The 22,865-nt window shown below is 39.5% G+C and overlaps 1 protein-coding gene across 8 annotated transcripts in view; it reads left to right on the forward strand.

The window, feature by feature from the left end:
- Positions 1–22,865, forward strand: part of NHSL1 (NHS like 1) — a 215,543-nt gene that overhangs the window by 115,469 nt on the left and 77,209 nt on the right. The window lies entirely within an intron of this gene.

The raw sequence follows: 22,865 nt of genomic DNA on the forward strand, positions 1-22,865 counted from the left end.
AGATGTTCTCTCAAGTTCTGCCAAGGTCCCTGTGGTCACAAAGCCGTGATGTATTGTTCCTTCACTGTGTAATCAATGAGCCACCATCATCTGGGAAGTGACTTCTGGCTAATCAAATAATATGATTAACAGCAAACTACCACGCATACATTGAATACCGCTCATGATAACTTTCTTCAAAAAATTTGAATAAAATATTTTTACCGCTAAAACTGCATGGAACCTAATTAAGTTTCTCTGAGACAACTCAGAATGCAAATTTCATAATTGCAGTACACCAGCTTCATCTTTATAAATATTAATTATCTTTGTCGTGCATCTCTTACTATGAAGACTATTTTTTTCTTTTAATTTGCAGTCTATTACAGACAGATATTTTGAAAACATAAAATCATGTGCTGTGGGATATTGCCACAATGTCAAACAGCTATAAAAGTTCTTAAAAATGTAATCTCGTTTCCTGTAATAATCTTGTAGACTGGTAAGCAAAGCATTGGCCAACAGGCACTGGTTAATAGACAGATCTACATTAGCTTCTTAGAGCGGCTGTGACAAATTACCACTAAGTGAGTGGCTTAAAACAGAAATTTCTTCTCTCACAGTTCTAGAGGTCAGTGTCAGAAATCAAGGTGTTGGAAGGGTCATTCTCTCTCTCTGAAGTCTTTAGGGGAGAATCTTCCCTCGCCTCTTCCAGTTGCCAGTTGCCTCAGGTTTCTTAGCTTGTGGCAGCATCTTTGCCCGTCTTCACCTGACCTTTTTCCCTTTGCGTCTCTCTGTGTCTCTGTGTGACATGATTTTCTTATAAGGACACCAGTCATTGGATTTAGGGCCCAACGTAATCCACTATATGACCTCATTTTAACGGATTACATCTGCAAAGACTCTATTTCCAAATAAGGTCACATTTTGAGGTTCCTGGTGGACATGGACTTTTGGGGGACACTTCACCCTATTAGAATAGACCATGTGTAAAATCACATGGATGGAGGGTAGCATGATAGGAAATGTATTTAATGGAAAGCTGGAAGAATGGCTGCCCAGCCTGGCTACTTTGATGCATTTGGAACTTGTGGCAATGCAAGCTTAAGACAAGTTTGTATGTGTAGATTCAAGGGTTGAAAATGTACCCACTATGATCAGTCATACAAAAGAAGAAAATGGTGCCCTTTTTTAATTTCCTATAAACAATCCAGTTTCCTTCATGAACTCTTATCCTGCTGAGAAGGGGAAAAACAAAAAACAAAATTGAACTCAGTTCACTGCAGTCAACTCAGTGTGAGCCAAAAATTAAACAGTTGCATTAGCTAGCTCAGTCTGTTGGATGACTCAGTCTTTCAGAATTCTCCTATGATCCTTTCTCCAAAGTGGATTGTGTTGCTGAGTTCTCCCCCTTATTAATAACAGAAGTGATGCATGCTAAATTACATCCTTTGTAAGATTTAGTTTTAAAAATTGTAAAGCAGGATAGGTCTGTGTACTTGAGTTTAAAAAGTAAGATATTTAAAAAATGCCATTGCTCTTATGAAAGGATTAATACCTATATCCTTTTGTGCTCTAAGAATAATGTTAGTTTTATGAGCATCATGGATCTTAAGTTTCTGAAATTAATATTGGATTTTACCTGTCAGCATTCTTTCCAGAGATTTAAACCTGGCTTTGGTGTTAGGCTAGATTCTTTCCCTTTCTCAGCTCTTAGGTGTCGTCTAAGATCTAGAAATCTAGTTTCACGGATTGGAAAAGTGGTGAGTTCTGTGGAGTGGGTGTATCCCAGCTGCTTGCATGCCTGGTGAGCATGGTAAGGTCCTGTCTGCATCCTTTTCTGCTTCATAAGTGACAGATTTAGGAAAGCCTCTAGGTTGTCTAATAATAGCAAAGAGTTATGTTAGAGATTACAGCTCTGAACTATCTCAGGCATGTGCTTCTGCTCCCACGAGGGCAGTTCATACTAGAAACTCAACTCTCTCCTTCCTCATGTGCACCCTGGAACAGACCACAGGCCTCTTTCCAGTTGTCTCGTGTATGTTGTATATGTACAAGAATTCCTTAGATTCTTTTCTTGGCAGCATTTGGAAAATAATGTCTGGAATCAGAAACAGATTTGTTATTTCTGTGCTGAAACAAGTGCATTTTTCCAGTTAGCAAGCAAGCAACCATTTGCTCTGGCAGGTCCCCCGCCCCTTCTTAACTCCAGTAATAAACTGTCAAATAAGCATCACGCAAAGTTCATGCTATTTTACTCTTTGACGTTGAGCATCATTTTGAAAGACTTTAACAATTAAAATGCAAAATGACCCTGAAAATTTTGCATCCATGTGAATCTGGACATTTTACTATCATACATGCAGATTTTGAGTTTTACTTAAATTAGCAGCAGCTTTGAGAACCACAGTCCTACCAACCTTCCCAATTCTTTCCCCCTCGTTTCATTTAAAAATTGCATGTAATTGTTAGTCAATAACCTGCAGCTACCAAGGGGAATTCACACTTGCTCAATCTGCAATTTAAAGTAGCACTTTTAATAAACACACTGGTGATATCATGCATTTTTCAAACTGGCAGGCAAAGCCCTTGAAATTTAATAAACCAAACACAGCTAACCCTTTATTTCCTTTGTCTTTCCCCTGAAAACTTTGTCATGCTTTCTAGTTCTCTTTCTTCCCCTACTAATCAAAATCTTGCTTCTAAATACATTACAGTAGAAGCCAGATCATCATGCTGAATAGCTGATTTATAGAAACTAGGAGATGCGATCCTTAAGGAATGAAAGAGCAGTTAACAGAGCTTTGCTGCCTGGAATGCACAGAACTGGGGGTCTGCTCCTTTCTGGAGCATGCTCTGTGTAAGGATAGTGCTCTGGGTAATTTGGTGGAACCGAATCAAATGACTTGAATTGCCAAAAGCATTGGCAAAGGTTTCAGTTAAATTCTCCATTGTCACATCTCCTGCCCCATTTTTACCTAGTCTTCTTTCCTTTCTTTGCTGATTTCTGGGTCTCTTTTCTAGTGCGTTTCTTTCCCTCTCTTATCCTCCCGCCTCTGATTGCCTGGTGGGGGAGCTGTGTCATCTCTAAGCCAGATTGAACTCCCTCTAGTTGCAAAGGTGGGATCAGTAGTCTGCACACGCGTTAGTAAAGGTGATACTTAATAGATGAAGGCAGATGGATCAGTGTGTTAAAAGCAGCATGCCACTCAGGACATCGTGTTACCATCATCAGCCAGGCACAGAGGTATGCACAGGTATGGATTTTTCTATTTTTAACATCAGAAGAAAATATTGCTGAAAACAACCTAAGGATCTTTAAGCAATTAATAGCTTTTGCATGATTAAACAGCTTGGCAAGATTTTTATATTGGGGACTCTGAATGGGAAGATGAATATTCTTTTGAAAAATATCAATTATTTTTATAAAATCATACCTAACACTTGAATTTGAAATCAGGAGGTCTTACTCTGACAGGCAATACAATGACAAACTATTTGTTCTCATGTTAGCAGCGTTATCCTTCATCTGCCGATCGTGTGACATTTTCCAGGCTTTGTTAACTTAGATTGGGTTTAGAATGTTTATTGTTGTTATTGTCAAAATGTGGCTAATACTGAGAGCCATTGAGACAAATAGCCATGCAGGCTTGAACTTGGGTTTAATTTTCTGGGGCGGCGGGGGGCAGGTGTGCATGATAAGAAAAATGTGAGCACTCGTGGCTACTCTTCCTTTGGAATTCTTCTTATAACAAAAAGATATAAATAGCATAAAGTGAGCTTTAGGAGCCATGGTTTGAAATGTAATTTAAGTGAATTTATATGTAAGTAGAGAATAGTTTTCAAAGGTCAGATTATACGAGGTGTGACAATTAAGTTCGCGAACTTGTTGCAACAATGTCGCTAACCTTTTTTGATATCAGAGGGATTATTCATTATGAATTTGTACCAACTGGACAAACAGTTAACCAAGTTTACTATTTGGAAGTGCTGAATAGACTGCGTGAAAAAGTTAGACGACCTGAACTTTTCGCCAATTCATCACTCTTGCGTCACGACAGTGTACCAGCTCACACGGCACTGTCTGTTAGGGAGTTTTTAGCCAGTAAATAAGTAACTGTATTGGAACAACATCCTCCCTACTCACCTGAACTGGCCTCCAATGACTTCTTTCTTTACCCAAAGATAAAGGAAATATTGAAAGGAAGACATTTTGATGACATTCGGGACATCAAGGGTAATATGACAACAACTCTGATGGCCATTCCAGAAAAAGAGTTCCACAATTGCTTTGAAGGGTGGACTAGGCGCTGGCGTTGGTGCATAACTTCCCAAGGGAAGTACTTTGAAGGTGACCATAGTGATATTCAGCAATGAGGCATGTAGCACTTTTTGTAGGATAAGTTCGCGAACGTAGTTGTCCGGCCTTGTATGTGTTTGTTCTTGAGAAATTTTGCAAGACACCTTTTGAAAACAAAAGAGAAGATCTCTCTTTTGATGACTAGAAGAGGACATCTGTGTTCTTTATTGTTTTATTTCAGAGTGGAACTATGCAAAGTTGGTTGTTACTGAAACTTTTAGGATGAAAGTTGGAACAAATGTCTCTGCTCTCGGGAGGGAGCTGATGTTTGGCGTAGGAATGAGGGGAGGATAGACTTGACTTCTGAGGGGTGTTCTGAGGAAAGGGAGGCTGAGGGCATCCAGATTGTTTTGGGCAGCTCTAGGGGAGAGGTGGCAGTCCAGGAGATTCCAGAGTTGCTAGAAGATTGGCTGGGGAAACTGATTTACACCAGAAGTTAAAAGTAGTGACTTTTCTGTTTTCTAACAGAACATGTTCCTCAATGAATGAAAAGGGATCCTTGGAAAATGCTTTGAGATGAGATGAGATGGCAAGAGAAAATGTAGCATGTAGAAGCTTCTAGCACCCAGTGGTACTCTGTCCTCCTTCCTTAGCTGTCTACTATAGATTCGGAGTTTTGCTTTATCCCGACCCTTTCCTCATTTTAAGAGGACAATGAAGGCTCTTTTTTCCTGGAAAAGTGTTGCTTTAACAAAATACCCAGTTTTATGCCACAAAGGCCAATGTTATCCCAAAGTGGCTAATGTATATATCTAAATTCATCCAAAATTTGTTGATACTCTGAAATACTTCTGAAATTCAAATATTTCTGACCAAATGTTTGGGTAAGATTTTGTGTGTGTTTATTTATCAGATAGGGATGGGCACCGACCATGTGTCGGGCACAGCCCCCAACCCAGGAAAGCCTGGCATTGCTCGCTCCTTTGCTTCTCCTAGGCCTGGCGCTCTTCTGTCCCCAAGACTCCAGCTGCTCTCCTGTCCACTTGTGCCCACTTCTGGGGTGGTCCTCTTTCCCCAAAATGGACTTAGAGAACAGATCAAGGCCAGAGACTTTTAAAAGCGTTTCCTTGTAGATCATGACCCCAATAGCAATAATAACTGACAGCTTAGTGAAGACGATTCAATAAATCCCAACCCTGTCCATTAATAATAAAAGCTTGAGTCAGGGTTTCCTTAGCTGGGAGAAGAGAATCTACCTGATAAAATATTGAGGCTTAAATGACAGTTGACATAAGATGCTGGGCATTTTCTCACAAGTATGTAGTAATGCCTTTTAAACTTGACCTCTCTAAGTACTTCATGAAGTTACTGATTAGACATACCTCTGGCTTGTGAAAGTAAAGAGTAATGTGTACCATAATTGGCAAATATGGTGTAGCTATGTAGTGGGAAAAGCAGATAGACGTCTGGTTTTTTCATCGCAGCCTATTTACACCGACTGTTGGAGAGTTTTCTGGAATCGCAGTTGTATAAACACACCCAGCTGAATACAAAGTATTACAAGTCACATAGACTGGCAAATGAGCGATGTAGCAACACAAATATTTTGAAAGCTGTGGAAGCCAGTGAGAGTATCCTGATACTGTTCTAACTGCTCCGACGGAAGTGTTTGCTGCCACAGCAATTGAGACAAAACCTTTCCTTTTTGGAAATGTTTCCTGGCAGAACAAATGCTTGATCAAAATTTAAAACAAGATTTGGACTTTTCATGTGGTGCCTTTTATAAAATTGTTTTATTTTTGCTAAGTCTCTCCCTGTCTACATGAAAGGAATGGATGGATGGTTTTATTGTTATATAGGTAGAAAAGTCCTTATTTTAGGTTGACTGCTGAGGAATTGGTCATGTGCTCTCCTGAGTTGGTGGGGTGTTTCTCTTCTCACTATTTTCCTTCTATCAGTAACTGGCAGCCTGTTTTTGATGGGACTGAAAATATGCAGATTAGTGAGTGTAAGAGTGGTCCAAGTGAATTGTCAGCAAATTACAATGGAAGTTTGAAAAACATAGCATACTTGAGAGATGACACTGTGTATCTATCTCTCCAAAAATGCAGAACTCATAAATGCTGAAAGGACTTGACTGCAGAGGAGTGAATTTTGGATGACCTTAAGCATGATTTAAAGATAAAACATTAGTTTGATATTTGCCATCACTTTTGGGTTTGGGTTTACAAGACTCCTATAGCGACAGCTTCTTTTTAGTCACCCATCGAAGGTATCTAAAACGTCTAGTGACTTTTCTGCTTCCCACAGAGAGTTAACGTCGGTATGGCAAATATTATAAATATTTATATGCTTTTGGGCTTGCGATAACAGATTTGGCTGAAAATGAGTTTGCCTTAGTTGCTTCCCGCCTCTCACTCACCTTCATGAAATTAATGAATAGATCCATTGTTGGTGTGTTATCTGCAAAAGATAAAGTGTCTGTGAACTGAAGGGAAAACAGGAGCCCCTAAAATAGATGAGATTCCTTTGGCACATGACATACCAGAGGGTTCTCCCAGACTGCTATTTGGGATGGTGTTGGACTAGATTTTCTCTCCTCTCATTTCCCTTTACCTCATTTCACCATTGGAAAGTGACCTTCCTGCTCTGGGGTGAAGAACAGCTACCTGTCTCTGTCTCCTGCCTGATGTTGGCCCCTCGCAACGCTGTGTGGTGTCTACCATTAGATGAGACTGCATGGCTGCCGGGAGAGCAACGAGAGGACAGGCTTCTCTCCGCAGGAGCTCTGCTTCCCTCACTGCACAGGGAGAATTCTCACTTTCCCTCTGCCGTCAGTATCAAGAGCCCTTTGTGGTTTTCCAGTAAGGAAATCTAATATTTGTGATATTCTGATAACTCCTGAATGGCTATCTCCAGCCAAGACCTCTCCCCTAAACTTCAAGTATGAATGTCCAGGTGCCTGCTGCACATTTCCAACTGGATGTCTAATAGACTTTATAAACATATCAAAACTGTGGCCCCCTCCCTTTTGCCCCCACATCTATTCCACTGCAGGGTTCCTCATTTCAGTAGGTGGCAAATCCATCTTTCCAGTTCCTTAGACCAAATAACTTGATGTCGCATGACTCCCTTTTCTCTCGTACCCCACATTTGATGTGTCAGAAAATCCTGTGCCTCTAATTTTAAATTTTTTCCAGGATCTGACTACCTCTCTCCTCCCGCTCTGCCACCTTCCTCCCTGGTCCTTATCTGGACTCCATCGTAGCTTCCCTGTACAGCCTGTTTTCAATCCGGTAGCCAGAGTGAACTTTTAAAAACATAAGTGAGATCGTGCCACGCCTGCTCAAAACTCCATTTCACTCAGAGTAAAAGTTTGTCTTGGCAATTTCTCTTTATTTTCGGGGTATCAATCACAGGCCGAAACTAAACCTTAGAGGAGAGAGATTGTTGTCTGTCTGAGCTACAGAACTTGCAGCTGTGTCAAATCCTTTAGAAAAGAAAAAGGCTCCCCTGTGAAACTCCAGTCCCCTGTGTTCTGTCAGATGCTCATAGAGAGTGTGGTCTCTAATGAGTCTCCTCCATCTTTTCTGTGACGGAAATGAAGGTCATTCTACCCTATCTCATTTAATCATTGAAAATAGCAATCTCTACTTAATGCAACTACTGCGATGTACCTTTAGTCTTCATTAAATAAGTTTGATAAAAGTGTTTCTGTTGGAATTTTGGGAAATTGATTCCCATGGCTCTTTTGATAGGGATTAAATGAGCACAAAACAGTAGGAAGCCTATGCAAATTAGAAAACTAACGTACATGTTTAATAAGCAGCTCAGTTTTTACTCTTATGAATACATTTGTTTTGCTGAGCTTTGATGTGTTATAAGGAATGTCAGAAAGTCCTCTCATGATAAGTGCAGGATATTTCACTCCTTTCATAACACCTCAGCATTTTATTTCATGGCATTATAAAAATGGAGAGCAGGATCTGACCCCCTCATTCAGTGGGATTTGCCTGTCCTCAGGGACATTTACCACCTATTGTGTGTGATAGTGGTAGGTGCTACCAAATTCTAAGCTGCTTGAGGGCTTAGCCCATCAACTTGACCAAGAAGGAATGCCAGTCAATATTTGTGGATTAAAGAAATGAAATGTAATATTGAACCTAATTCAGGTAAAAAGGACTTTAGCCATCAGCCTCCATGAAAATAAATTGACTTTTTTGAGGCTAGCTTAAAATATAAAAGTGGATTTTTCTACTTTCAATGGGACTGAAAAGATGCAGGCAATAAACAGAGCAAGAAAGATTTTTAACTTTTAGAGTTTTATTTTCTATAGCAACTGGACAGAAAAATCTAACGCAACGATTTCAATCATTAATGGCTTATAAGAGGGGAAGCCAATCATAAAGAAGGAAGGTTAATGTGTTTCTAGAAATTCAAACACTCAGAACAATCGAGTCTGGGCTTTGTGGTGACGGAGAGGGAGGGGGGTAGGTATGTTTCCCAGGTACCTTCTTAAGAGTTCTTTGAAGTGGCAGGGAAAGGGCCAGGTCCCTGTTGGCTTCTCTCAAGCACCCTTCTGAAGTGGTTTCATTTCTCTTGACTAAAGGATTGAGCATTTACTCACCAAGGAGAAACACACTCTTTATCGAGGCACTTTAGGGTTTTCAATTAAACACACACACACACACACACACACACACACACACACTCACTCTAGTGCATAGTCTGGTGAATGGGCAATTGAGCATATAGACAAAAAACAGTAGTAAAGTTATCTTTACAAATATGGGATGATTTTCTCTTAGCAAACAATGATTTAATTATGTGAGTATTTCTATTTCTATTTAAATACCTCTGTGGAAATTTTATGTCATTTGGTTTTTCCATCTAGACTTCCAGTGTATGCATTTCACTCTATTTCCATTGCAACCTTTGTTCCCCATTTTCTTTGTAAATGTGCTTATAATTTGGTCACTATGTTTTTCTGTCTGTATTAGGAACTGTGAGAACAAGCTGGTTATTATTCAGGACCTTTTATCAGACTGCACCTACAGGTGCTCTATTAATACCTGTTGAGTGATTGAACACTTGACTGCGTTAGGGACTTTATTCTCTCCCCTTTATCTCTGTGAACTGTTGTAGTTATTAAAAGCTATTGGTTGTCTTTTCAACTCAAAAAATTGCAAATGATGGACCCATCATTTAATGACCAGTTGAGGTCTTATTAAAATGCACATTCAAGATGCTGAGCCTGAAACCTTCATGATGTGGTTAACCATGAGTAAAATCTGCACCTGAAGCAGAAAGACCCTTCACCTAGGAATCAGAGAGAGTTTCTGACCTGGGTCTATCATTTACTAACTCTGAGGAAGCCATTTAACCACTCTGAGCCATTTTCTCCATCTAATAAATAGAAGTGACTGCCCTGCCTACTTGATGGGGTGATTTTGTGGGAATCACATAAGATGAGGTACCCCCGTGTAGCAGAATTGTCAGTCTTCTGCATCCTCCTCTCCCATTCTCCTACACTTCCTGTCAATTCCACCTCCGTACCAAGTACTGGAACCCATTTTTCTTCTCCATCCCCTGGCCCAGCACTGCCTTAGTGTGATGGCTATTAGCATTTTATGCTTTTCGTGGCTTATCAGCCTCCCAACTCCCTGATTCTAGGCTTATTGCTCTCTACTCCCTCCTCCAAATTCTAACCAGAATGTGAAGAATAGACCTCACCTCCTTTCTTCTCTGGTTAACACTCTTCAGTTTCCCCCACCCCGATCCCCACCATCCCATTACCTTTAGGATAAAGTTAACTTCCTTAACATGAGGTAGAGGAGCCCTTCCTGAAATGATACCTCCCTTACTTCCTCTTCAGCCTCAGTTCTCATTAGCCTCTTCCCCCATTCATATTCACCGCTTTTGTTAGTCTTTCTTTGTGTGTGCCAGGACCCTCAGCTTAAAACGAATCTGTTTCTCCCCCGTTTCTTCTCTTCAACATTTAGATTGGATCGACTCAGTTCACGTGTTCCCTCCTCTTGGAAGCCCTCCGTAACAAACATTTCAAAGCTGGTTTTGAACCCTTCCTCTAGGCCGCCTGTCACAGTGTCACACATCTGTCTGTTTTCTTGGCCTCGGCAGTAAGAATCTAGAAGGCAGGAAATGTGTATTCTTTATTAACATGATGCCAAGAATCACATAAATGTTGGTTGCATTTTTCATTAATATTTGAAAAATTGTAAAATATGAGGGCAAATTCTGGTGTATCATCTGGCTTATTTAGAGGCAAAATAGAAAGCATTACCATGCCTTTATGTAAAGCTGTAAACTGTTCACACTCAGAATAGCGTGGCTCATTCCAGCTGTTCTCGCTAAATGGTTTCTCACCAGTTGAAATGCACAAAGAATTTCAAGTAAGATTATTCGTCTTGGAAGGAGACGTAACTATGCCAAGAAATCCTAAAATAATTCAGATTTTACCTGGGGAAACTGTGTTTGGGATGCAATACCACAATATTCTGTAGGAGTAAATGACGTAGATGTTGTCAGCCAAAGCCAGATATTCAGGACGAGGGTTATCGTATTTATTATCTGGAAAGATGGTGCAAACTAAAAATATTAACCCATTGAAGAAGATTTCACAGGTAAACAATTTAATGATTGATCCATAATCGATTATCAAGGTAAAAATGGTCTGTTTGAGTCTTGTGGAATTGAGGAATCCAAATAATGGAGAACTGCTTCTGCACTCTGCCAACTGGGATGGTCAAAGTTTGGCTCCCATGACTTTCATCCCCAGGTGTCATGCCTGTCAATGTTACACTATATGGCAAAAGGACTTTGCAGATGTAATTAAGGTTACTACTTAGTGACTTTAATAAAGGGGATTAGCCTGGATTATCCAGGTGGGTTTAATTTTATCACACAGGCCTTTAAGGGCTGGGCTTTCTCCTAGCTGATGAAGAGAAAGTCAGAGAGATTCTAAGTATGAGAAGGATTCACTGCTGGCTTGAGGATGGAGGAAGCCACTAGGAAGCTGAGAAGGAAATGAATTCTGCCAACAACCTGAATAAGCGTGGAAGCAGATTTTCCTCGCAGCCTCCGGATAAGAGCCCAGGATAGTTGACACCTTGATTGAGGCCTGTGAAACCCTAAGCAGAGAACCCAGCCACGCCTGCTAGACTTTGGATGGAGCTACACAACTGTGAGATGATAAATGGCTATTGTTTTAAGATGCTAAATTCAGGGTAATTTGTTACAATAGCAGTAGAAAACTACTGTACCAACATGACAAAATAAAAAATGGGAATGGGGTAAGGAACCTTTTGGTTTGGGAACCTTTCTGTTAGGAAGACTTGATTTCCAGTGGTCCTTAATATGGAATGCACTATGTCTGACTAACACAAAAATGGAATGCCCTTTCCGACAGCTGTAAAGGGTCTGTATTTCTGGCTGATCCAAGATCTTTCCATGACCTCTAGAACATCACTGTTGACCCAAGGCATTCCTCTGCGTGTGTCTTAGACTTCTAAGGGCTCCAGTGGAAAAATCAACCAGGGGGATCTTAACATTATTATATTCTGACTTTGTTCAGGAAAGGTTAACAATAACACATTGGAGGACTGAAGATTGTTTTTGGTAGTAGAATATCAAAGGCTCATTTTTGATTTTTCCAAGTGTTGTTTAAAAGTAGGACATTTAAGATGCTAACTTCTTTTTAGTACTGTTTTTCTAATGTTGCCCTTATGAGAGCCATTCTCTTTGTGAAAGGCCCTTCCCCCCCCAGCCCCACATGCTCAAAATACACTAATCTTTTATTAATGAAAAGAGAGGAGTTGATTTTGACTTCATTTAAGAAGTACTGTACTCTCATATTGCAAGTCTAAAAGCCGTTCTTTTTTTTATTATTATTATTAGTTTCAGGTGTACAAAACAATGGAATAGACATTTAAACCCCTCACAAAGTGATAACCCCTCTCCCCCAATCTACTGCTCCTCTGGCATCGTATTTAGCTGTTACAATTCCATTGACTCTATTCCCTATGCTGTACTCCACATCCTGTGACAATCTATATATTAAATTATAGTTGACATTCATTTTAGTTATAATGTACAGGACAAGCAAAAACTTAAGGCTGGGTTATGCTTTGCCAGTGTGGTGAATTTGTCCATATTAAATATAAAAACAGTTAACTTAGTATCAAAATAGAGAACAGTGGTGGCTGCATAGGGTAATAGCAGAGTCAGAAATTAACAGAGTTGATAACCTACTTAATCACTTACTTTTGTAGAAATTGACTATTGGCTACGTCTTTTTGGAGGACACATTTTCACTTTTCAGAACACAGAAAAACATGCTCTTAGATAACTCTGTATGACTAGCCAAAGAATAAAAATTAAAAATTCAGACTACTGACTTGACGCACCACCCCTGCCAACAAAGTTCAAAAACTTGACAAATGTTCTTTTTGTTTGCTTTGGTTATTTTATATGTGTGATGAGTCTGAGATGTAATCCTCACTTTGGAAATGAACGTTTTATTTGTTCTGCTGCACACTCATTCCGTCATTCAGATATTGTCTACACTTTCTTGCTTTTTTTTTTAGCCAGTCTCTTTTTCCCCAGCATATTTATTTTTTCAAAAGAAACATTTACTTAGTATGAGCAAACCTACTGCACAGTGGCGTTTCAAAGGCTAGGCTGGCTACTAAATTATTACTCTCCCTTTCCTCTCTTCCTGGACAGTTGTTAATCCAGCTCTGCTTTTTGTTGTTTCCCCTTCTAAATACGTTCTCAGCCCTTCTTTCTGAATGGAAACTTTGGCTCTTTCTCTGCATTTTACCACTCTCCTTTACTTCTCTATTACTTCAGTTATTCTCTGAGTATTAAAAATATATTTTTAAAGTAATACAAGAAACAAGTCTTGATTTTTAGGCTTATCATGTAATCATCTGAAATTACATTTATTTAAAAAGCCCTATTATTATGTCAAATAACTTGCTTTCTCTTCATAATCCTTTCATCTAAGTCTTATATGTACACTTTATCAGTTCCCAGTAAATTACAAAATATGAATTGGAAAACGGCCCATGTACCTGAGAGGAGGAATATGAGAGGAATAAATAAGGAGAAAGGTTTGGCATCCAGTTCACAGGCCCTTGCGTGGGGCTTTCAAATCACTGATGACTGTCTCTGCCAGTGGAACTGTGTGGCAATTGGCAAGTCACTTAGCTTCGCTGGGTCTCAGCTCTTTCATCTCTAAAACGCAGATGGTAATTCCCTAACGCATAACATTTTCATGAACTTTCAGTGGGATAATGCATGTAAATCTTGACTGGAACCTGGATAGACCTGTTAACTGCCAGTTTTCTTTCTGTCACGTGTGTGTGTTAAATGCTCCATAGCCTCTGCACATCTAACTGGCATTTGTCACACTGCAGCATCAAAGAGGGTCTTTTCACTTTGGGTTTTCAGTTTCCTAACTGGATTGGTAAGGGTCGTAGTAGGTACCCGCTTCTTTCTACTGTTCATATGTAAATGCTTTCAACCAGTGCCTGGACACTGGTAATCCTGCTTCACTCTGATTTGCCATTTATCAGGAGCTATAAATTCAGCTGCTATTCAACCACGTAAACAAGGGGATTTGTTTTCATGGTGCCACAAGCCTGATAAGCCTTATTACTCTTTTGTCACTTCAGATTAAGATTTTAAAAAAGAAACTCTTTTTTTGTTGTGTTTTGTTTTTTTGTTTACTTTCACCTTTTCTGTTTCAGTGCCCCCAGACCGCTGTTGCTGAGCAAAATCAGACTGGTCCTCTAAATGTCTATATGGTTTTTGGTGTTTCATAGTATTTTTTACCTCTGTATTTAATTTCAGTTTCCAAAATTTGCAATTACAAAAGAAATCCTATCTATACAAAATCCAGTGCAGCCTCACAGCGCTGGTTCGACCTCGCGTCAATAGGATAAAGAGTAGGAGATGAAGAGAGATGACATGGATTTGTATGCTGCTTATACAGCTGGCTCAATTTGCTTTCTTGTTTAAACACTGCAAAGCAAAGACAAGCTAATGTTATACACATGACAGGATGTATTACCTTTTAAAAGCATATGTAAGAGCAAAGAAGCAAGGATAGAGTCTGGGAAAATTTCAGAAATATACCAAGCACAGCATACTTTTTATGGATACTATCAAGATGGCTTTTATTCAACTTAAGACCATGTGTCAGGTTATTTTAAAATTCATTTATTGGTATTGCAGCTAAAAAATAAAAGGAAGGGGAATATTTAAATACAAAACCAGACTCTTTAGAAAGTAGTGATGCAGAGAAAGTTAAATTTCAAAACATATGGGATATAGCCAAAACTGCATGCAGAGGAAAATTAGTAAACTTACATGTTTTCATTTTAAAACAACAACAAAAACAACAACAAAAAGAAAAAAAATGAAGCTTTCAACTCACGGAAAAGTATAAGGAACATAATTATTGAAAAACAATACAAATAGGGAAAAAATGGGAAACCCACTGGAATGTGTTTCATATATTACAGGTGTCTGGGTAAAAGAAACGAGGGCAGGGAAGTGTCATATGTAAAAGAAGGGAGAGATGTGGTAGCTGTATATGGCAAAATATGATGTTTTAACCTTACAACTTGGGAATCCAAGACAACATTTACAATTTTATTTTTAATCTTGGGATCATTTTGGCCAAATATTTTCAAGTCATTTTTTCTTTTTTCTAAAAGACTTCCTTGTCACATCCCCAAATATTTCTCCAACACTTAAGTTGCCCGTAGGACTCCCCTGCATTCCCTCATGTATCAGCCTAGCAAACCTCAATTTTTATTTTATTTTTTACTTTACAACAAAAGTACATCTGGTTTTCTTTCTTTTAGCTTTGGATGCATTAGATAGTGAGTATATAGGACTGAATCCTTGCTGTTTCTGACAGGCTAGAAGCGTATTATTTTATCTCTCTATATCACATAATTTTGTGTCCCAAATAGTACTTAGAGTTCAACTAGTGTGAGTCTGTCATTACAGATGTAAAAAAAAAAAGCAAGGCCCAGAGACATTAAGGTTCCAGGTCTGACACAGCAAGGTGAGGACTAGAAATTGCAGTCCTAGGCCACTGTTGCTCTGTCCCCACCTTAGTTTGTAGCCAGGCCAGTTGCTATATGCACCAACCCTTTCAAGACCTTACAATGAATTTTCTCTTTACCTTGTATTACAGGAAGCTTTGATAAGCAGGGCTTCCATCATTCAGACTCACTTTTTAGCTTATTTCTTATATTTAAGAATGGCCCAGTGATAATTTTTATGATATCCTTCAATAGTTTAAAATTCTATTTTTACTTGAATGCCCATTTGTTGTGGAAGAAAACCTTTAAATCACTCCACTAGTCTTTCCTCTTTGGAAAACTGTTTGGCAGGATCTGCTAAAGCTGAATATACAGAGGGTGCCAAAAAAATGATGTATGCATATGTTAAGAAAGGAAAAAACTATTAAAATTGTAATAATATGTACCGATAACAAAAGATGAATACAAGTCACGTTTGACTTCTGCGATTACAAGAGGTGCTCAAAGTGGTTACCATCAGCGTCCAGACATTTCTGATTACGGCAAACTACTGCTTGAGCAACATTGACCAAAGTGTCCATTTGTATACAAGTTTTTGGCGCTCCCGATATGTATAACCTATGAAGCAGCAAATTCCCCTTCTGGGAATATACCCAACATAAAGGTATAAATCTGTTCACCAACTGACATGTATGAAAATGTTCATAGCTGCCTTATTCAGAAAGGCCCCAACTTAGGAAAAAAACAGTAACAACAAATGTCCATTAATAATTCAATGGATAAGCAATTCTGTTACCATAAAGCAGTAGAATAAACAGATTACTGCTACCACGTAGGTGACCCTCACAAACATAATGTTAAATGAAATAAGTCAAAGAGAAGAGAATAATTCCAATCATAAAATTCAAAACCAGGAAAACCTAATTTCTGGTGATTGTGTCAGGGTGGCGGTTACCCTGGGGAGGGAGGACATACAAGGAATTCTGGGAGCTGCTAACCAACCATGTCTTGATCTGGGTGCTGGTTATGTGGGCATTCACTCTTTGGCATTTCATTGAGCTGCACACTTATAATTTGTGCACTTTTCTGTACCCAATAAAAAGTATACTTAAAATGCAGGCTAATTTTAGCTTTCAGTTCTGCTTTATGCGAGTGGACGTGGGACTCCGCTCTCACTCTGCTGAGCTAGGTCCTGCTGTAGGTATTCTCAGACGTCCTATGGAATGGTGAGTAGTTAGGAGGGAGCCTCCTGCCTCCAGACCTGGATTGAATTCACACCTCATCCTTTGGCAAGCTTATGGCCTTTGAAAATTACTTAGCTTCTTACTGAATCTCCATTTCCTCAACTTGAAAAATAGGCATAATAACAGCTCAAACACCTCAGGGCTGTGATGTGAGTTAAATGAGATAGTGGATATGAAATGCTCAGTTCAGAGTAAGCACCATTAACTTCCAGCTATTATTTTTATTTGTTTCCCTAAAGACTATTCTGTGCTTACAAAATACAAAGTAGTCTTGCAATTTGGCACCAAGCTGGACATAGAACATAGACATGGGTTTGGATTGCCTGTTCTTAAATCCTCAAAGAAGATTCATAAGCTTGGTTACTCAACTCTTCCAAGACTTCATATTCATGATGATTCAGTATCAGTAAACCAATCAAGAATTCCCGTGTCTCAGGCCACTGTTTTCTATTCCTGGAGCTGTTTGCTCCAGCCTTTTTATCTTAAAACGTTTTCATTAATCCACCGCCTTCTGTCCCCTGGTTAATTTTTTCTTCATAAATATAAAAAATGCTGAGGGACCTGCAAGACTTTGTGGGCCTGACTTCCCCTAATGTCCTTGGTGAGCCCAAATGAGTGATTCTTCTCAGGAATGTTCTGGAACCTGAACCTAACCATTGTTCATTGGTGGGAAGATGATTGCTGTAAGTCGTGCAGAGAGATTATGAAAGGGTGAAGATGGGAGGCCCCCATTTTTTAATTAATGAAACTCATTAATTCAGGAAACAATTCTCAGCCTTTCTGCTTGAAGATTATTGTTATTCATTAACCCAGATTGTTGAATCTTGTTTTGTAATGTGAATCTAAAAAAGGCTTCTCAGTGACCCGTGCACTCAGAAACAAATTAAGAGAGCTTGAAGAGAAACAAACCCAAAGTTTTTTGAAAAAGGAAGTTACAATGACCTATTTCAGTTTTTGAAATTAATTTCTTGACGTCACATCTTTTGGTGCCCGCCCATTTTTCTATTTATCTTCAGAAAAAAACTTATTGATCAGACAAGGGCTCTACATCTGATCTCCCCACTTTCTTACTTCCTCTTCACTCTTGTTTATCTGAATCTGGATTTCCAGTCCTGCACTGTGTTGTGCATTCACTTGAGGGGTACTAACAACTTGTGTGGCCAGAGGGCAATGCTCACAGTTCTGTCTTTGCCTCCTTTAATTTACTAGCAGATTCTGTGGCATTGACCACCACTCCCCCTCTCCCAACCCACCACAAAACAATTTCTTTTCTTGGATTTCAAGACGTAACTTCATGGGCCACTTCCCACCTCTGTCAATGGCTCTTCCTCCTCCCCTTTCTGACCCAGAGCCTTACTGTTCAGTCCTCTGTCCTCTTCTCTTCCTGCCTTCTTTCCCTGAGTACTCTCATTCAGTGGTTTTAAGTTCTTGCTATTGCTCATTTCCAAGTTGTGTTTCATCTCCAGCTCTGGCCTCTCTTCTGAGCTTCAGACTCACATGCAACTAACGGCCCATGTCAGATTTCCACTTGTGTGTCTAATAGCCCCCATGCAACATGTCTGGATTCCTTTCCCCTCCAACTATTCTTCCTCCAGGTTTCTCCATCTCAATAAATGACACCACCATTCTCCATCCAAACAGCTTAAGCAAACAAAACAAAAAACCTGGAGTTATCTTTGATTCCTCCCTTTCTTTTTGTCTCACATATAATCTTTCTGTTCTGTCTCCAAAATATATCTTGCATCTTTCCCTTTCTCTCTTTTTTAACACCAGTTCAAGCCCCCATCATTTCATGCCTCGTTCATGACAATAGCTTCCAGTTTCTACTTGCCCAGACACATCTGTTCTCCACATAGTGGTCAAAGAAAGCTGGTTGAAGCTCACATACTTGTCGTAAAACATTGAACTCAAGGTTTGGAAATGGCCAACATTTCACTCAGGCTCTGTCATAGGCAGAGATGGCTCTGACATGTTTCTTTAAAAAGACAGAACATTTCAGAAATATAAATGTGAAGCAAAGAATTGCTAATCAACACTATCTGAATCCTGAAATGGAGAGCTAGGAAATATGCCAATGTAAGTATTCTGGATCTTTCTCCAGCTATGCTGCTTCGAACCCCTAGCTGTGTGTGGAGGAGCGTCCTTTCTGAAGTATGAGGGGAAACTAGCACCAGACAACAACTTGCAGACACTGTGCTTATTTTCCAGGATTGTTTACAAAATTTTCCCCTGCTCTCCTGCTGATCTTCTGATGGAATCTATGTATCATGGACAATTGAAAAAATATCTTGGACAAATGTCATATTAGCCTTACAAAATTAAATTATTTGTGTATTGAGATGGCAGCAAATGACTTTCTTTATCCAAGATGATAGCTCTGTGATTTTTAGAAAACTGGCTAGGAACATTAATATTTCATGCTTTTACTCTTACAATATGTGGGCGTTTGTGAAGAAATAAACATTTTTGAATAATGAGATACATAGAAATTCCATTTGATTTACATTTGTTCTTGATAAAACTTTTTAAAGATCTTCACTTCATCAAAAGAAAAATTGAATGGCAGAATAGAATTTTTTTGAAGATTCACTTTCTATTAAATTATTTTCACAAATTATAATTTGGAAAAATAGTTTGAAGATATTGCTATATACATAGTAAGGCATTTTTTCCTTGCCTTATTCAGAGAAGGTTTATTTGTGCAGTTGTCCTCAGAAATAGTGGAGAATTAAGACCAAACAAACTTTTCTAGTCCCCCCCACACACACTTTTAACAGAATATTTTGGTTTCCTGAAAATCAGTCCTGTGAAACTTCCACCCTTACCTGTGCCATCATATTTTTCTTATATAATGTGAATTTGAGCATGTCTTTACAAAAACCTGCTGTACTTTTTTTAGTTCTCAAGAAAGATAGTCCCTGGAAAGAAACCACTCCTATACTGTGTTGAGTTGATATACTTAGTAGGTGACAATGAATTCTTCTGGGCCACTGATGCAATTTGAGTAAAAGAATTCTCTTTCTCGGCTTCTGATTCAGGAAGTTCAGATGCAAATAACCATATTTCAGGATTTGAATCAAAACTGAGGTAAGAGGTTACAAATCCCAACTGATTTTGGACTGTATTAGTGATTGTTCTTCCTGAAGAACTTGGCCATAAATCCTGCAGCTGGTTTTGTTATTGGCTCATTAAATTCTCATCTCACTCCTGGTCTGGCCTGACTTCCTCTCCTATCATGTTAGCTAAGCTAATGCCTCTACTTCCTGACTCCCTTGCAGCTAGAGTGCAAGTATGTGAGATAGGCTCTGTCACCCAGACCCACACATTGAATTTGGATGCCAAAGTGAGGAATGTAGGCAGTAGCTGCACAGGTTGTTTGGATCTAGTGGTAAGCCCAGCAGCACTGGCCTCTTGCTCTGCTGGTATTGGCTACTGGACGCTTGGCATCCAGACTTGTACATGATCAGTGCTGACCATTGATGGCCAGCAGGTGGCAGTAACAGCAGTCCGTGTTCTGTGGCATGTAAAGTTATCCCCTGGCCCTCCTGGAGATTCTAAAAGCTCCTTAATACGCCTTTAATCCTTTTTGCTTAATATGATTTGTAGATTCTGTTGTTTGCATCTACGTGTTCTGGAATGCCTTCATAACTACTTTAGTAAGGTATTGGCTATATTGTTTCAATCATCTGATGTTGTTTCCCTAAATACTGAGAGTGGTTAGATGTTCTTATGTGTTTTTTCAATCAGAATTTATGCAGTATTTCAGAGTCATATATAATTAAGTTTTGGGGAAAGTTAGCATTTTAAAAATAAATACAGAGAATATGTTATTTTTCATTTATAGGCTTCAATCGTGACCATGACATTTATGCAAACCCCACTAGTAGAAAAAAAACAGTCTGTCAAAGTAGGAAATAATCAGGAACTAAGATGTTCACTCAAAATTCCCCAACAACATGAAACCAGAAGAGAGACTGGTGGAACGAGAGGCTAACCTTTGTCAGTAGGTGACTGACTGCATCCTGTGTCCTGGGCAGTTGGTGTCCTACCTGGAATAGGTATAGCATTCAAGAGAAGCAGAAAGTGTCAGGATACAGCCAAAGGTTAGGCATGGGGAAATCATTAACATAAGGAGCACAGACTATTTATCTCCAGTCCTTCTTTCATCAGTATTAGTTCATCTTGGATTTATAGAATTTGCCTACTTTTTTAGTTCAGTTTTCGTTAGTCCTTAACATTTTTCTAAAACACAAACCACTGTCTTGTATGAAAACCTTTGATGTTTAATTATTACTAACTGAATGAGGTCTAATCCCTTTGACTTGATATGCGAGGTTCCTCACAACTGGTTGTGACTTACTTTTCCAGCCATGTCTCCCACTGTCACGCCTACAAACCCCACTTTGTCATCCCATTGGACCAGCCAGTTATCTAAGGCAGATTCGGTTGCAGTCAGCGATGTAAACAGAAGGGGATTTAACACTGGGTGTATGGTATTTACAAGATCATTGGAAAAGCTTGGGGAATGGGTCCAAGTTGAACTCCCAAGAATGACTCACAGAATACCACCATCCCTACCCCCACCCAGAACTCACCAAGGGAGCCATGACGTCTGCTGCAGTCAGAAAGTGGCTCCCCATTTTTTACTCCAAGACCACAGTGCTTCAGCTGTGTACCTTACCAGCAAAATGAATGCTACCTACCCTGCCCACTGTTCCCATGAAAGTAGGCACTAGACACTAAGACTTCACTTACCACGCCTTCTGAAATCCCTGAACAGTCAAACTTTGCAGCAGCAATAGCCAAAGCGGCAGGAGTGTGGACTCAAGTCCTTACCCAAGTTCACCAGGTGTACCAACTTGCAAATCAGGAGGCTCGGGTGTAAGGGAACCTGGGAAATGTGGTTTCCAGCTCACAGCCACTCTACTCACATGCAGTGTGTTCTACAAGGCGGTTTCACGGGCTGTGCATAACCATCCATTATACATGTGACTCAATACTCCTAGCAAACACATGACTTGATTTTTTCTTTATGCTTTTGCTCTTTCTCTTTTCTCTAGTTGGAATGTGTTTCATATCCTCCACCTACCAAAGCCTTGTGCACCCCTCAGGGTCTAGCTCACGTATCACCTCCTTCATCAATTTTTCTCTGATATTGTTTCTTTCCAGCCCCCATTAGAGGGCACCCTCTATTTAAAAATGTATCTTATTATCATTTGATTGTGTCTGTCTTCTTCCATCCAATGGAATTCCTTATGAACAAACGAGTACATTTATTCATTCATTTTGTCATTCAGTCAACAAGCTAACTGGCATTCCACAGCCAGTAAAGGCACAGTTCCTGTCTTCAAGCGGTGAAGGTGCTAATAGGGGAGAGAGAGATGCACCTTTCAGGGTGGATAAACCACAAAGGAGAGGATAGTCCATTCTCCTGGGGCCAGGGCACTGGAGATGGAAAGGTCAGGGAGGCTTTCTACGAGGAGGCTGTCTTCATCTTGGTGTCTCCAGTGCCTAGAGTGGTGCTTGGTGAGTCGTGTCTTTAATGAAGCAGTCAAGGCGGAAATAAATGACTTTTTGAAATGAACTTTTGTCTCTAGCTAAAAGCTCTCTATCCGTGCTATGATACTTTAACATTAGTTTGTTTGTTTTTTAATACCATAGAACAAAGCTAGATTGTGTAGCACTCACTTTGTTTAAACTATTTCTTTTCTTCCTGTAATTCATTCCTTTAATAAAATAATATTAATGGCATGCTTCCTGTGTATCAGAACTGGTGCTCAGCCCCCAGACCCAGTGGATCCAGCCAGCCACGGCCTCTGTTCTGTGGTCTGGGTCACGTTTCTCATGGGAGATACAGTCACTAAACAAATAATTACACAAAAACAATTAGTGGTGCTATGAAAGGAAATACAGGTCTCAATGAGAACGAGGAACGGGAGGTGTAAGCAGAGTCAGAGGGTCAGGAAAGGTTTGCTTTCCTGAAGAAATGGCAATTAATCTGAGGACAATGAGAAGAGAGCAGGTAAAGTGTGATCCACTGGTTCTTCTGTCTCCTATTTTTTCACATAACAACCAGAAGAGTTTTTTCCTTTAACTCTTATTTCTCCCTTTGTCCACCGTCTCCTGTAATCAGTTGATTGCCAATATACTTCATATTCAAGAAAATAAATTCCAATTTCAACACACCAGGAAGCGTATTCAAAAAATAACTTGCATTCCTGAGGTTGAACTAGCCATTATCTGTGTGGAAATTTTTGTTTAGTA

Source organism: Rhinolophus sinicus, chromosome 2 (assembly GCF_057876585.1).
Source record: "Rhinolophus sinicus isolate RSI-liver-muscle chromosome 2, RSI-T2T, whole genome shotgun sequence".
Lineage (NCBI taxonomy): Eukaryota > Metazoa > Chordata > Mammalia > Chiroptera > Rhinolophidae > Rhinolophus > Rhinolophus sinicus.